The 14,227-nt window shown below is 39.1% G+C and overlaps 1 protein-coding gene across 1 annotated transcript in view; it reads left to right on the top strand.

Moving 5' to 3' along the window:
- Positions 1–14,227, top strand: part of RALGPS2 (Ral GEF with PH domain and SH3 binding motif 2) — a 2,773,917-nt gene that overhangs the window by 2,408,787 nt on the left and 350,903 nt on the right. The gene's annotated exons all lie outside the window — the stretch shown is intronic.

Genomic DNA, 14,227 nt, shown 5'->3' with positions numbered 1-14,227 from the left:
CTTGCTGAATCTAGACTGTTTTGTATCACTTAAGCATTAAAACAGCCATCTTAGATTAAGAGGGCCTCCCTGCACCCTTGTGGCAGAAGTGGTAGCTCAGGACCCATCTGAGTTGGGGATTGCTGGAAAAAGGCTCAGTTGTTGGGCTTTCCTATTGTTTAATTTATGTTAAAACTGTTACCTTGTCTTGTATTTAAGTCTTTACGTTTGCACAGGCTTGCTCTTAGTTTATCGGAGTTGCACAGAGTTTGATGACCTTAGCCAAAGTTCTGGAGTGGATCTAAACTGAACTCCAAGGCATACACTGAAATCGGCTGGAAAAAAAAGTATATTTTAAGCCTGCATTGCACTTTGAGAACTGTATTCAACTAAATTTATGCCTCATTTCTGCTGTTTTTGCTGTTGAGACTGTTTTATTCTGCACTTTGAATTTTAAGTACTCCTGACTTTTATAGCTTAGGCCAGATTCAGTCTTGCTGAATCTAGACTGGTATCACTTGAGCACTAAAACTATCCATCTTACATTGAGGGCCTCCCTGCACCCTTGTGGCAGGTGTGTGTAACTCAGGACCCATCTGAAGTGGGGATTGCTGGAACAAGGCTCAGTTTGGAGCTTTCCTGTTGGTTAGTTTGTATTAAAACTGTTTAACTCCTCTTGTATTTAAGCCTCACATTTGTGCATAGCTGCACACTGCACAATGGGGTTTAGCACTGCCATGTATAGACACAAACAACTAGAAAGATAATTTTCCCTAGATACCTGCTAGCGAACCCTCTCAAACTCCCCCTGCTGGACTGAGAGTAACTCAGTTGCACACTGAGAAGCATTGTCACAATTTTCTATCAATAACCTTCTACAGAATAGTCCACTTTCTTAATCCTAGAGCAAAACCTGGTCTAACTAGCCCACACCCCACTATTAATTACAGTATAAACCTACCATAATGGATGTTCAGTTTCCCGCCATTTCTCCAGCCAGCCTGATTCATATGGACATCCTGAGGCAATGTAGTAATTGCCTCATGTATACTGACAACTACTTATGCCTAAAACAAGCACATACCATATGTGAGAGATGTATTTACACTGAGTTTGGAACCAGTTCTCTCTCTCACGTAACAGCAAACCAGACATCAAACAGGTTGTCAGCACACACAGTTCACCTCTTGCACATAACCTCACAACACATAAACCCACTTACGTGAAGGTGTTCACCAGAAGCCTACCAAAAGTTCTGAGACCTCCCAAGTGCAACCCTACTGCACACACTGCAGAGCCAATAGAATCCACTGCACATAGGTTCACAGGCATTTACTAGGCTGACGACCACAAGGGCCTTAAGCCAAGCCATGCATCCCAAATCTTTGACAAGTTCTGATACCCTTGATAAGTGTAAGCATGAGCCTGGGAGAGTAACAATTTACAGATTACCTGTGTCCATTAGAGACATAGGTGCCAAACCAGGGATGAATTTCCGGTTTCCCATCCAATTGTCCAAATTGCACTTGAATTGGGTTAGGGAGGAACTCTGCTTCACATGAATAGACAGGGTAGTCTCTGGGATACATACCTACATATGCAGCAGGTCCTGTTTATATCACAGGCAAGGTTTAAGTCTTTAGAATGGGTAATTTTGGTGCGGTTTGTTTTGTGGATATGCAGGAGGTCCATCACAGTGGGGTCTGACAATGCCCAGTATGCAAGTCATAGATCTCCCCTCAAAAGCCTGTAGGAGACAGAATACAGAGATTAGGGTGCTGAGGCGGTCTGCATAGGACATTTATTTATGCCCTGTATTCTTTAAGTGTGGAACCTCTGTGGACATTCCAGTTGCTGCATATGCCCGGTTAGGTACATACCAAAGGGGGCACTGTACTCAATGATAAGTCTGATGAATGCTGAATACAGTGGAACAATGACTTCCATGGACTTGGATATCATACCTTTGTTTATAACTTGCACAAGATAGAATGATTTCCTAACCACTGTAGACACATGATGGTCAAAGGCTAGATTACTCTGTGTCCCTGAGTTCTTGACTACTGGGTCAACTCTAAGGGGTGTGTTGTCAGTATGACAGCTACCAGAGATGGTTGACTTCTCAAAGGGATACTATTATGCATTTCTTGGCATTTCGTTTTAGTCCATGGCTCTGACACCAGTTGTTTGTCTGCCAGCCCCTCCTGAAAAACATTTGTGTCAGTGTGAGATTCAGTGACCGCTCCTAATTTGTAATCATCTGCAAATTTAGTCAGCCAGTGACCACTGACATGGGCCTTGACTTCTGAGACGTAAATGCCAAAAAGGAGCGGTCCAAGGACCGATGCCTGAGGGGCTCCACTTGTGACTGGCCTCTTTGTGGAGGTGGACTCCCCAATTCTAAATTCTGGGTCCTGTCTGTAAGCCAGTTGGCTATCCACCAGGTGACATACTGGTTTGTACCTAACCTCTTGTGTTTGTCAGTAATGCCCGAGGGGGGGTATTGTGTCATATGCCTTGGCCAGGTCAAGGTAGACAGTGTGAACGATTTTGCTTTCATCCATTGCTTTGGTGGCCTTCTCAAAGAAGTCAACTAAGTTGAGGAGGCATGATCTGCCCTTGATGAAACCAAACTAGGTTGGGTCCAGTGTCTGGAGGTTTAATATATATCTATCATCTCAATTATAATTCTTTCCATGGCTTTACATATAAGACTGGTGAGACTTATGGGTTTGTAGTTTCCAGAGTCTGTAGATGGCTCACCTTTGTGCAGAGGAATGACTGTTGCCTTTCTCAATTCATGAGGCATGAAGCCTGTTTGGAGGCTACAGTTAAATAGTAATTCCAAAGGTCCTGATAGATCATGTTTCATGCTATTTAGAAGGCATCCTGGGATATTGTCTGGGTCCCCTGATGCAGTGTTCTTGGTCTTAGAAAGAGCATTAAGGACCTGTTCCCTAGTGATAGTAGAGGTAGTTATATTTGATATTTCCTGAGGGAAAGTTTAGGGGGCAAGGAGGGGGAAAGCTGGAGCTGAATTTATCAGCCAGGAGGTTCGCTGTATCTTCTAGCTCAGTATAGGTGGCACCATTTACAATGAACTCTGCACACAATTGTGTATTGCCTTTGAGGTTGTGGACATAGCTAAAGATTGCTTTGTGGTTGTCCTTGGCCTGGGCGGCAAAACTTGCCTCAAATTTGCCTTTGGTAGATTTTATTTGTCCTCCAAGTTGTTTTAGTGTCTCGGGTAAAAAGCCCCTAAGGCAAAACACCTCTAAACCAAATGTCCTGGTCACACACTGTAGTGAGACAAAAGATGTCCCCCTCACCAGGCTGGACAAAGATGGTCACAGTTAGCTGCCTGTCAGGAGCCGGAATCCGTCAAATCATGCACATACTCAAGTCTCTCAAAAACAAGTACCATTATGACTCTGTCGTAGTCCATGTTGGTGTGAATGACTTCAGAAGTACCTCTCTGGATTATATGCAAAAATGCATGAGTGAACTCTCAGATTGTGTTGCAGGCAGCGATGTCCCCAGCCCTAAGCAGCATTCTACCTTCAGTCAGGATGGTGCCTCATTATCAACAAAGAATGATTGACTTCAGCATTTGGCTTAGCTTCTAGTATCAGTTGGGGGCCAGTATCTGTCAACCTGGGAAGACATGGTCTACAGACCATGCTGCTTTACCAGAGATGGTCTTCATCTGTCTCCTATTGGTTTTCGGTTGCTTGCAAAGGCACTTGGGTCCCCCGTAGTGACCTTTGTATGGCAATGTCAAAACAAAGTTTCCAACATAACTAAATCCACTCAAGACAAACCCAGGGTTATGCTGCTTAATGCAAGGAGTGTAAACAGAAAACTGCACTCCTTGGAAGCACTTTTCACCTTGGAAGATGCTGATGTTTGTGCAGTCACTGAGACATGGTTGAAGGCCGCAGAGAGCACCCCGACCATGCAAGGCTGCAATTCTTTTCACACGTTCACACCTCAAAGGGAGCATGAAAGAACCAAAGGTAGAATTGTATCCATCTTCATTGAGGACAAGTACACCTCGAGACAGGTTAAACTCTCTTCAGCTACAGGTCCCCCAACATGAACCAAGAGAAACACGCTGCCTACCTGGACTTACTACACTCAGTCACTGGGCAGCCAAACACCATGTCCTAGACTCGGTACTCAACCAACATGGGGAGGGTCACTGCACTACCCCCTGTGTATTGCCCTCCCTGGTAAGGTCTGATCATAAGTCAGTGTTGTTCAAAGTAACGACAAGATCTGAACCCCCCCCCCCACCCCGCAGGATCTTAAAAAAATGAAACTTTTTTGCAAAGCAAACTATGGCCTACTAACCGATGGTATAAATCATTTCAAACCCTCAGCATAACAAAGACATAGATGACCTTAAAACTCTTGATCCGACCTAATTTGGCTTCATCAGGCATAGGTCTTGCTTATTAAACCTGGTGGACTTCTTCGAGAATGTCATTAAAGTCCTGGATGAAGGCAAAACTATACATGCCACCTGTCTTAACTTAGCCAAGACCTTCGACACAGTTCCCCACTCAGTTATCATTGAGAAACTCTCCCAGCTGGGGATTAACTCTTACATTGCTAGATGGGTGGCCAACTGGCATACAGTCAAAATTGGGTATTCCATCTCTACCAGTAGAGCAGTTACCAGTGGTGTACCACAAGGATCTGTGCTGGGTCCTCTACTATTTGGAATCTACTCTTTGAAAGTCCAGGTGAAAGTAGACAGCATGTGGCTTACAAGTTCACTGACTATTGCAAACTGGGTGCAATCATTGCATCCCCTAATAATATTAACATATGACAAAAGGGGCTAACAGAGACAAACGAATGTTGCCAAAGCCACAAACTTAAACTAAACCCAAAAAAGTGCATTATTATCCCCTTTGGCAAATGGGAAGTCCCTGCAACTTACATTGTAGGTGGTACCCCCTAAGCTCTAATCCAGTGGTGCAGGATTTGGGAACACAGGTTGATTGCAACCTAATCTTTGATCACCATGTGTCCACAGTGGTAAGGAAAGTCTTCTGCATTGCACATCTCATAAGTAAAGGCATCGCATCCAGTACTAAGGATGTTATAATTCCTCTGTACTCTACCCTCATCAGAGCACTAAGAGTGCAACACTCCCTTGTGTATGAACCTCACCAGGCTCTTGCAGCAGCTGGAGAGACCACAGAGGTTTCTCACTAAGAAAATTCAGGGCCTTCAAAACATGACCTATGTGGACATACTGAAAGCCCTGTCATTGTAGTCTGCATCTTATAGGCTGTTGAAAGGTGGCTTGTGCTTGTCATACAGAGTAGTCTCTGACCTAACCCTATTGGAAATGCTGCACATGTGCAAGTCAAATGGGACAAGATTCACTCACACCAGGGCTCTTAACATAGCCTGTGACATTAATAGGACATGCTGAAGAGACAGATATGTCTCCTAGAGATTGCTGCTTCTCTGGAATAAACTCCCAATTCACATGAAGCAGAGCTCCTCACTGACCCTATTTAAGTGCGACTTGGACAATTGGATGGGAGATCGTAAACCCACCCCAGGGGTGGCATCTATGTCTCTCATGAACAGAGACAATCTGAGCTGATCCTAGACGTACGCTGCAAATATAGACCATCTGTCATGCTCTATCAGGGGACATGGGTGTAACATAGCTAGGCTTGTAAAAGCTGTAGGGCCGTTAGTGTAGTAACTTCCCATGAAGCTATTCCTCTGTCATTAATAATTCTTGACAGCCCTTCCCTTTATACTGCATTATTTTCATAAAGATCTTACCATTATTATTCAATACTACCAATCTCCAGTTTGTCTTCTGTTTTCCTTCTACCATACAATTTTAAGTATTCCATTACATAACTCTTTATACGTAATACATTCATTTAACCATTCTTTCAAAATCTTTAAAACATTTTTTTTGCCAATCCCTTAAAAGTTTATACATTTCATACCCTATTCCATCTGGTCCTGCAGCAGAATCTATATTTACTTGTCTTAATACTTGTAGCTAATTTAAAGAAATCTCCTTTTCCAACTTTTTCTTTTAACATTTTTTTACTTTCCATGTTTTGTAACTCCTTCCTTTTTTCTTCAAACATTTCTTGCACATATTGTACTACACTATTCATAATCTTTTCCTGAGGTTTTTCTATTTCTGCTTTTATATTTTTTATTTCTGTCATTACACTTCCATCTTCCTTTACTAATCTGCTTAAGTAACTCGATATTTCTTTTTCCTTGTAAAGATATCTTTGCTTATATAACCGTGCTTTTTTTCTTGATTTCTTTCATATAATTTTGTCCAAAGTACTTTCTATCACTGTGTTTAAATCTTCCAATGCACTGTTGTATGTTATAATTTTCTTTCTCTAGTTTTCTCACTTCATATTGCCAGTGTAAAAAATATTTTTACCTTAAATGTGCACCATTCAGACAAATTTTTATAAAATTGTCATAGTAATTGATTTTTACATAATTGTATTACTAATCTCTTTCCTTCTTCATTCCATGTTTTCTCATTTACCCTTTATATTCCTTTGCCTATTTTTATACATTCCTTATTTTCTTGCATCTCTAGCCATATTGCAAAATGATCAGAAAACCCTGCTTCAACTACCTCCTGTTTTCCTATAACTAAACCTTCTGATACTATAATCTCTCTCAGTTCTATACATGCCCGTTTTGTAAGTCTATGAATATTTGTCCAAAGTTTTAACTTACAGCATCTTATAACTTATAACATTGTGCTTATATCATTTCCTTTATTTTAATGCTTGCCTCTTAAATCACAATTAGTCTTCTGTTATCATATTTATATTTATCACTACGCAGTCTAAAATCTGATTAAATAAGCTTTCTCTGTCTTTACAATTAGTATAAGCATATAATGTTATAATTCTGTATACCTGTTCTTTGCATTTTAAATCTACAATGGTTAATCTTCACATTTTTGCTACAGTTACATCTAATATCTTTACTGTATTTCTACAGAATGTGGCTATTCCAGAACATCTCTAATTTCCCAAATTCCAGATTATCTTTCCTCTCCATTTGTTAAAAATATTGTCTTCTAGTATAATTATGTAATCAGTATTAATGAGCGGCCTCAACAATAAATAAGCTCTAAGACGTTACCCACAAATCTTTCCCCTCAGTAGAAACATGGCTCAAACACTCAAACCTCCTACTCAGCCCTAAGAAAACTAATACCTCAAAAAATTGCCAAAATCAAAAGCAATTTTTTTTACCATGAAGTCAGCAAATAACTGTCATTGAAAGTGTAACTCACAGTAAACCTCTAGGCATTATAATAGAAGACTGTCTCAAAATATGACCAGCATATACTGCACATCATTAAATCTACTCACCAGAAACTAGCCTCCCTTTAACGGGTCAATGGATTCCTTGCAGATACTGCAAGAAAACCTCCAGCCACCACCTTCGTACTGCTGACTCTCATATATGCCACTCCTATCCTAAAAAACTTAGAATACTCAAGGAAAGAAACTTGCCTTCTGCTGCAATAAAACAGCGAATTTTGCCACCGAGCTCCCTCATAGGAACCTCCATTGTCATAGCTTAAAGCAATTAACCTGGCTTGAAGTACACAAATACCAAACATATTCACAACGAACTACAGCACACCAACTTATTCATCATCCAGAAAAATGCTGGACCTGCTGTCCAGCAATGGATGTCTGCTCTAGTAAGAAATTGTTACTACTTACAAATAAGTCAAATAATGTTGTAGGAGACTCGCTCTTCTCCCAATACATTGCTAAAATCTGGAATAGTATCCCCACGCAAATACAACTCTGATGAAACCACTGCTTAAACAAGAATCTTAACTGATCCTGGCCCTGCACATGCTCATCTCAAGGTTAAGACTTTGTGTCCATCGTACGATACTCTAAACAGAATATTCTCAACCTCTCACTGAACTGACAGAACAATTCTTATACGTAACTGCTGCTTGTACAGTCCACTAAGTTGCACTTGGGCTTCTTCTTTAGTAACTTTCACCTCTGTAAAATCTTAGAAATGTATAAATGCAACTACTATTTGTGTACAAATGTAAATAGAAATGTAACTACTCTGTCTTTACCTGGAACTTAGTATAATGCAGTTTAAACAAATGGACCTTTTCTCCCTGGGCCTCTGCTGGAAGTGGGTATAACTCGGTCAGACTTTCCCAGTACAGAAAGACAATTATGTCTACATCGAATGTATTACCACTCCAAAATTCCTATTTTCTCAATATATTCTTTATACTGTTCACATTTATGTAAAGCACTGTAAAATTTTCCTTTTCCTTAGATTCATGGTTTCACAAGTTCATAGCTACTCACTAGGCTAGCTTTCTTAATAGGCCATTGTAAGCCCAGCCAATCCCTCCCCCAAGAGTTGAGACACAAACACTGTCCGTGAGTCAACCGACTTAACCATTATATCAACTCCCAGTCATTGGCTGTATAAATTCTTTCATCCATTTCATTTCTCTTTTCTTTTGTACTTATCCCTTTACATTTTCTTTCTGCCTTTTACCAATAGATTTCTTTTTTTCTTTTACTACCTCCCAATTTAGGTCTTCATCCCTTATTTCAGAGCCATCTTCTGTGTTTTCTTTATTTTTTTTTTTGCATTTATTTTTTTCTCCTCTTTCTACTGCTGCTAACATTTCTTCTGTTTTTTTCATTTACTTCTCTTTTCCTTACTGTTGTTTTCTTTTGTGCAATCCACCCATAAATATCCAATTTTGCTACATTTATAACATTTCAGTTTACATTTTGTGCATCATGTTCCACCCCCCCCCCCCAAATATGATATTTTCTTTTGCTATAGCTACTTATCAATTATTTTCTACAAAAAAAAAAAAACATATTTTGAGTTGTCCCCAGTATTTTGACACCACCTTTCCCCTCCATATTTATCATGTTGATATATGTATATTTTTTTCTCTTTCTGTTTCTAACACAATATTACATTCCCTGCTACCAGCCCATAAACCCCTTTTGTCATAAAATGTTGCAGTGTCCAGTACTACTTTACACACAGTTTTTAAATGTCATTCTGATGTCTTTCTACCTCTGTTCCAAACTCTACATGACTTTTCTTTTTGTTTCCCTGTTAAGTGGTTGTATCACATAAAGATTTCATGGGTTACAGTCTTCTCCTTTTCATAAAAAAACAGTCTCAAATATAATGTCACAAAATATCTCTTTGTTAATGAGAATAAAATGTTCTTACCTTGTGCTTTTACACCCAAAGGCGTTATTAAATTGTCTCATACTTTATACCTGTCCATTTATTTGTCATCTTTACTTTGAATCCATATCACATACTGCATATGTTTTCTTTTCCATCCTGCCAGTGTTCTTCAGGATTGTTTCTGCATCCTCTCTTATGCATTTTCTCCATAATATCCCCCCCCCCCAAGGAAACACCTCTTTCATTTTCTGGCTTACTCTGGATCACCAGTTCTTTATCGCCATCAAACAAATTTCTTTGAAATATCTGCTCAGAATCCTGCATGCATTCTCCAGTCTTGGTATTTGCTTTTTCCTCCATTTTTCTCAGCACTTAATCATCTCCTCCTCCTCTCCATCTGCTGCCTCTCTGTTCTCTGGGCCGCCTCTGCACCTGAAACAGAAATATGAATTGCTCCTGCGAAATTGTTTGCATTCTGAACAATGACTATTGGGGGAAGTTCCTTGATGCCATGACCAGGTTTCTTGTAGTAGTATAAATTTCACCTTGGGCTTCCCTGAAAAGAGGCCACCAGCCTGGTAGGGCTAACCTGGTTAGCAAGGGATAAATAAAAAATAAAGTTCATCTGCTGCAAGGTTTAGGGCTTTTTTATTTTATGCACCTTACTCCCTCCCCTTAGCTGCAGTAACATCTGCATTTGCAGCATGTGCTTCCATGCATGCAAGAAAGATAACTTTTATCGCCTCCTGTCTGTATTACTTTAGACAGGGGTAATTTATTGGGCTGTGCATGTGATCATTTTGGTTAGGAAACTGAGTTAGTAACCTTTTTGCTATTGTCCCTTTGTAGTAGGATCTCCATTAGTGGCAGTGGAACAAAATTACAGCCACATACCTCTAGGGTTGCCTAAATGCTAAGGTGAGAGGATTGATGGCTGTCTTTGGTTTTGTCCCAATTCTTACTATGAATCTGCTGCAATGCTCTTGACTGTCTGCTTTTTATGATAGGCACATTTGTAGATTTGTATTTCTGTTGCTTTGATTTTTATCCCCTAAGAAAAAAAAAATGGGCATACGCCTTTGTAGTTTAGTATTTTCAACTTTGTTAAATCAGCTGGTGAGAGAGAGTCACTTGGCTGTATAATGTAGTGTACTGTTGTGCACCATTTTTTTTTTACTGGTCAGAATATTTTTCCCTTAATATTTTCCATCTCCACTGACATGTATTCAGATACATCAGGTATTTGGTAGTACACATGGCCATATACTGCTCATCTTTTATATGTCTTTTGCTTAGTATAAACTGTGTGGCTAGCATAGTCCAGTGCGGGACTATGCAGACAGAATTCCTGCTTCCAGAAACATTTGAATCATTTGTCTGATTCACCTATTCAGTTGGTGAAATAAGCTTTCCTCCATAGCTGCATTTGTTTAATGATTGCGTGGGCTTATTTCATTTTTCACACAATTAGTAATATCCCACAACAGTCCTGTCCTCACCATTTCAGCAGTATACAGGCCTCTGTTGTCCTTGGTCATAAAATGTTTCTTTAAATGGCATACTCTGCGTGCTTCAATATCTCTGCATGAATTTGGTCATTTACCCTTTGCTTGTCTTGAACTCTGCTTTTGTTTTGTTATATTTTTGTAGCAGGCATTATCATGATTCTTTTCTGAAACACATTTTGGAAAATACTGACCTAGAAGATCTTCACAGTAAAGTTGCTCTGTTTATGTGCCAAGAGTGATTGATATACTGCTTTGCTCCATTACTGTTTAAGAATACCACTGACAGCTGTGATTACAGAAGTTTCTGGAACATATTTATGGTTTATTTTGTTGGGGTTTCATAATGAATGCAGCATAGTTATATAAAGTCCCCCTATTGTTAGTCTTTCAAAACAAGGCAGCATAGTTATATAAAGTCCCCCTGTTAGCCTTTTAAAACAAGGCAACATAGTTATATAAAGTCCCCCTATTGTTAGTCTTTTTAAAACAAGGCAGCATAGTTATATAAAGTCCCTCTATTGTTAGTCTTTTAAAACCAGGCAGCACAGTTATATACATTCCCCCTATTGTTGGTCTTTTAAAACAAGGCAGCATAGTTATATAAAGTCCCCCTATTGTTAGTCTTTCAAAACAAGGCAGCATAGTTATATAAAGTCCCCCCTATTGTTAGTCTTTTAAAACAAGGCAGCATAGTTTTAAAAAGGCTAGCAATAGGGGGACTTTATTTAACTATACTGCCTTGTTTTACATAGGCTAACAATAGTGGGACTTTATATAACTATGCTGCCTTGTTTTAAAAGGTTAACAATAGGGGGACTTTATATAACTATGCTGCCTTGTTTTTAAAAGGCTAACAGTAGGGGGACTTTATGTAACTATGCTGCCTTGTTTTAAAAGGTTAACAATAGGGGGACTTTATATAACTATGCTGCCTTGTTTTAAAGTTGTAAAGCAGAGCTAAATGAAAATACACAGACGTGTACTTTTTGGTGAGAGTTCAGCAAGGTAAGAAGTGAGGGATTGGTATAGAGGTTAAGTTAGTACCTCTCAGTATATCATATGACTGAAGCTTGGTGTCTATATAAACAGGTCTTGAATCTGCTAATACAAAGGCTTAGAAGCTATGCACCTACATGGTTTGTAGATTTGCAGGAACAGTGGGTAGGATTCCTGAACCATTAGCTCAAGAATCAGATGGCAAACCTGCATTACACATTTGACAAAAAGTTCATTAGAGAATATAGAATGAGATGGGAAAGTGGGCTTCATAGCTGAGCGCTGTGGATACAGATTACCTAGATGTACAGCAGCTACATGGAGAAATATGGAAGGGAGGGGCGAGAGGGAAGAAAATAAAATTACGAGTACAGACAACCAAATCAGGGATTATATAATGGCACACACCAGAAATTGAGAGTAATAATAGGATAGCAAATGTAAACCGGGATAAGGTCAACAAGGGTTAGGGGTTGGGGGGGGGGGGTGAATGTGAAAGAGGTGGGAGAATGATACATAACCCGCAGTGTAGTAAGAGGAAGGTGAAAAGTGGTGATTTCTACATGTACATAGTTCTTAAAACACTGATGAAAAAAGTGTTACAAGGATGCGTTAAGCAGGGAAAATAAGATGGTAAAGTTAAACAGTAAAGTTGCACACAAGCAGGGTATTACAGTAAAGTAGAGAGAGATACAAACAGTGCTATTACTTAGATTATTATTAGGAATTATTATTATTATTAGGAATGTCAGTGGTGTGACGGACAAAAAAGATGGTGTAGTTGATCCACATGCATGATGCATCTTAATAAAAGGGGATACTAGGGAAGCAAGAGGGTCACCATAGGTAATATCGATCTACCTACAAAAACTATATTAAATGATATGACTAATCTTGTAGAGACAATTCTGCCATTTTTACAAGGAGGTGGAGCATTAGGAAGAGATTGGAATGTTATAACTAAAATGGAACATACATACAAAGGCCCCAGAAAGGGCAGAGTGAGCTTAGAAAGAAGGGTCTTGGAAGCCTTCACTGACGTGTATGGATTACAGGACCAACCAGGACTGGAGGAGGACAGTAAAAGGTTTGCACACTACTCTGATATTTGTGTCACATTAAAGACTAGATAAGATATACTTAACAAAGGAACATGGGCCTTATCTAAAAGATGGGAAAACATACCCAGTGTTTCTGTCAGATCTCTCCCCTATTGAGATGGCTGTCTGGTAGTGGGGTGGAATTATTAGGGGCAGACATTGGAGATGTCAAACAAGATGGTTAAACCTAACAGACTCTAAGCACAAAATCAAAACGATATTGGATACGTTTGGAGAGCAGCTGGAAAAAAATGAGATGGGGAAAGCAATATTACGATTGCACAAAATTAGAATTAAGGGACAAGGATGAGTTGGCATGAAAGAAGAGAATGGGGAGAAAGCAGAATGAGACTGTGGAGTAGACTATCAAAGGTAAAAGCGATACAAGATGTTAGGGGGAATTATCCCAATCCCAAATTGAGGAAGTGGAGAACCTGGAAAAGGAGTGGAAGCTGCAGTTTGAGAAAGAGATGGAAATAGAGGGGTAGCCTTTAAGGCAAGGCCCATAACACATCAGGAAACTACCACTGAGGTTAAGGCAGCAAAAAAATTTATTTTATTTATTTATTTATTTTATTTTTATTTTACATTTGTTGACCGGGCTAGTCTAGCTGGATATATGTCCATTTTCAGTAGAGGCCCGGGGAGATGAGCTCCAACATTCAAAATGTGATTACATTAAAAAAAACATGTGAAAAAACTTTACAGCAGTACATGAACATAGGCAAATAAAGATAACATTTTAACTGGTGACAAAGTTATAAAGTACAAAATGCAGAAAGTAGAACATTTAGATAAGAATATTATTACAAAATATTGCTTAAAGTGGTATTAATGGTGAATACTAGCATAATGTATAGTAATAGAGGATACAGGATAATATGAAGAAACCTGGCAGATATGTTAGTATATCATGTGGTATAAGAAGTGGAAAGAATACATATATATAGAAATAACTACATATGTATATATATATATATATATATATATATATATATATATATATATATATATATGATATATATACACACACACACACATAAATAAATACCCATATGTAGATAGTGAGAAGGAGATATAGAATCAGTGGATGTAAATATGAGGTAGATACAGTGGTCTAAAAGATGTAGAATGTAGTCAGGTGTCGGGGGCTAAAGTTAGTCAGGATTACTACAGGGACACAGCCATTGTGATTTAAGGTAGAGTTTAAGTTTCTTTTTAGAGAGAGATTTTGAGGGAATATAAGAAAGTTCATTGGGGAGGAGGTTCCAGTGTTTTCCAACAGTGTTAGAAAAGAGGGAGCCTCCAGCTTTGTTGTTTGCTTTGTCAATATTTACAAGAAGTTTGTGTGCTGATCTTAGGGAGTTTAGGTTGTGGTAGGGGTGAATAAGAGTACATAGT

Source organism: Protopterus annectens, chromosome 10.part0 (genome assembly GCF_019279795.1).
Source record: "Protopterus annectens isolate FY-2018-M chromosome 10.part0, PAN1.0, whole genome shotgun sequence".
NCBI lineage: Eukaryota > Metazoa > Chordata > Ceratodontiformes > Protopteridae > Protopterus > Protopterus annectens.
The sequence above is the reverse complement of the archived record's forward strand: the minus strand, read 5'-3'. Positions and strand labels throughout refer to the sequence as shown.